The sequence below is a fragment of the Procambarus clarkii genome, chromosome 3 (assembly GCF_040958095.1).
Source record: "Procambarus clarkii isolate CNS0578487 chromosome 3, FALCON_Pclarkii_2.0, whole genome shotgun sequence".
NCBI classification, from domain to species: domain Eukaryota; kingdom Metazoa; phylum Arthropoda; class Malacostraca; order Decapoda; family Cambaridae; genus Procambarus; species Procambarus clarkii.
The window spans coordinates 10,263,781-10,266,280 of record NC_091152.1 but is presented as its reverse complement, the minus strand read 5'-3'; the positions used below and the strand labels follow the sequence as shown (position 1 = coordinate 10,266,280).

The following is a 2,500-nucleotide window of genomic DNA, read 5'->3' as shown; positions in this document are numbered from 1 at the left end:
ATGACAGGAGACCCAGTCAAGAGTATGAAAACAACAACAAGGCAGTTAACACTATAATTGAGAGGGCAGCCTCTGCTGCCTGTAGAAATAGATCCCACCTGCTCATCATGGGCGACTTCAATCACGGAAAGATTGACTGGGAGAACAAGGAACCGCATGGAGGCGAGGATACGTGGAGAGCCAAACTATTGGAGGTGGTGACAAGCAACTTTTTAACGCAGCATGTCGGAGAACCCACAAGGATGAGAGGCAATGACGAACCAGCGAGACTCGACCTAGTCTTCACTCTGAACGACTCCGACATAAGAGAAATCGGTTTTGAGGACCCAGTAGGAATGAGCGACCACAGTGTACTGGTGTTTGAGTACTTGATTGAAGAAGGGTTATTGAACTCGAGGAGGGATACCGAAACCAAAAGGTTAGCATACCGAAAGGGAAACTATGAGGGGATAAGAAAATTCCTAACAGATATAGCATGGGAAACAGAGCTCAGGGGAAAGACGGCCCAAGATATGATGGATTACATCACGCAGAAGTGCAAGGACGCAGCAAACAAGTTTGTCCCAGTCCAAAAGGAAAACAGAGAAATGAAGATGAGAAACCCATGGTTTAATCAAAGATGTAGGCTAGCTAAGCAGCAAAGTAAAAGGGCATGGAGAAACTATAGGAATAACAGGACACTGGAGAGCAGAGAAAGATACCAGAATGCCAGGAATGAATATGTCAGGATGAGAAGAGAGGCAGAAAGACAATACGAAAATGACATCGCAAGCAAGGCAAAGACTCAGCCTAAATTGTTGCATAGCCACATTAGGAGAAAAACAACAGTAAAGGAACAGGTTATGAGATTAAGGATAGGGGCGGAAGGATTCACTACAAATGACAAGGAAGTGTGTGAGGAATTGAATAAGAAATTCCAGGAGGTCTTCACCTTAGAACAAGGAGAAATTCCAGAGGTAAGTGAGGGAATAGCTAACCAGGAACCACTGGAAGAGTTTGAGATTACCAGTGGGGAAGTAAGGAAGTGTTTACTAGAGTTGGACGTGACGAAGGCTATAGGCCCAGATGGAATCTCCCCTTGGGTTCTAAAGGAAGGAGCAAGAGAACTGAGCCTACCACTCTCCATAGTGTATAACAAATCACTGGCAACAGGGGAACTGCCAGATACTTGGAAAGCAGCTAACGTAGTCCCGATATACAAGAAAGGGGATAGACAGGAGGCACTGAACTACAGGCCAGTGTCCCTAACCTGCATACCATGCAAGCTGATGGAGAAGATTGTGCGAAAAAAACTAGTGGAGCATCTGGAGCGAAGGAACTTTGTAACACAGCATCAACATGGGTTCAGGGATGGCAGGTCCTGCCTCACAGGGTTACTTGAATTCTACGACCAGGCAACAAAAATAAGGCAAGAAAGAGAAGGGTGGGCAGACTGCATATTTTTGGATTGTCAGAAAGCCTTTGATACAGTGCCACACAAGAGGCTAGTGCGAAAGTTGGAGATGCAGGCTGGAGTGAGAGGGAAGGTACTCCGGTGGATAGAGGAATACCTAAGCAACAGGAGACAACGAGTCTGTGTGAGGGGTGAGGTCTCAGATTGGCGAGACGTCACAAGTGGAGTCCCGCAGGGGTCAGTCCTTGGACCTATACTGTTTCTGGTATATGTAAATGATCTCCCAGAGGGTATAGATTCGTTCCTCTCAATGTTTGCCGACGATGCAAAAATTATGAGGAGGATTGAAACAGAGGATGATAGTAGGAGGCTACAAGATGACCTGGATAGACTGAGTGAATGGTCCAACAAATGGCTGTTGAAGTTCAACCCGAGTAAATGCAAAGTAATGAAACTAGGCAGTGGAAACAGGAGGCCAGGCACAGGATACAGAATAGGAGATGAAGTACTTAATGAAACAGACAGAGAGAAAGATCTAGGAGTTGATATCACACCAAACCTGTCTCCTGAAGCCCACATAAAGAGAATAACGTCTGCGGCATATGCGAGGCTGGCTAACATCAGAACGGCGTTCAGGAACCTGTGTAAGGAATCATTCAGAATCTTGTACACCACATATGTAAGACCAATCCTGGAGTATGCGGCCCCAGCATGGAGCCCGTACCTTGTCAAGCACAAGACGAAGCTGGAAAAAGTCCAAAGGTATGCTACTAGACTAGTCCCAGAACTAAGAGGCATGAGTTATGAGGAAAGGCTGCGGGAAATGCACCTCACGACACTGGAAGACAGAAGAGTAAGGGGGGACATGATCACAACCTACAAAATCCTCAGGGGAATCGACCGGGTAAACAAGGATGAACTTTTCAACACTGGTGGGACGCGAACAAGGGGACACAGGTGGAAGCTGAGTACCCAAATGAGCCACAGAAACGTTAGAAAGAACTTTTTCAGTGTCAGAGTAGTTAGCAAATGGAATGCATTAGGAAGTGATGTGGTGGAGGCTGACTCCATTCACAGTTTCAAATGTAGATATGATAGAGCCCAATA

General features: G+C 46.1%; 1 protein-coding gene across 1 annotated transcript in view; it reads right to left on the bottom strand.

The window, feature by feature from the left end:
• LOC123760153 (protein Star-like) overlaps positions 1–2,500 on the bottom strand; it is a 164,864-nt gene that overhangs the window by 75,395 nt on the left and 86,969 nt on the right. The window lies entirely within an intron of this gene.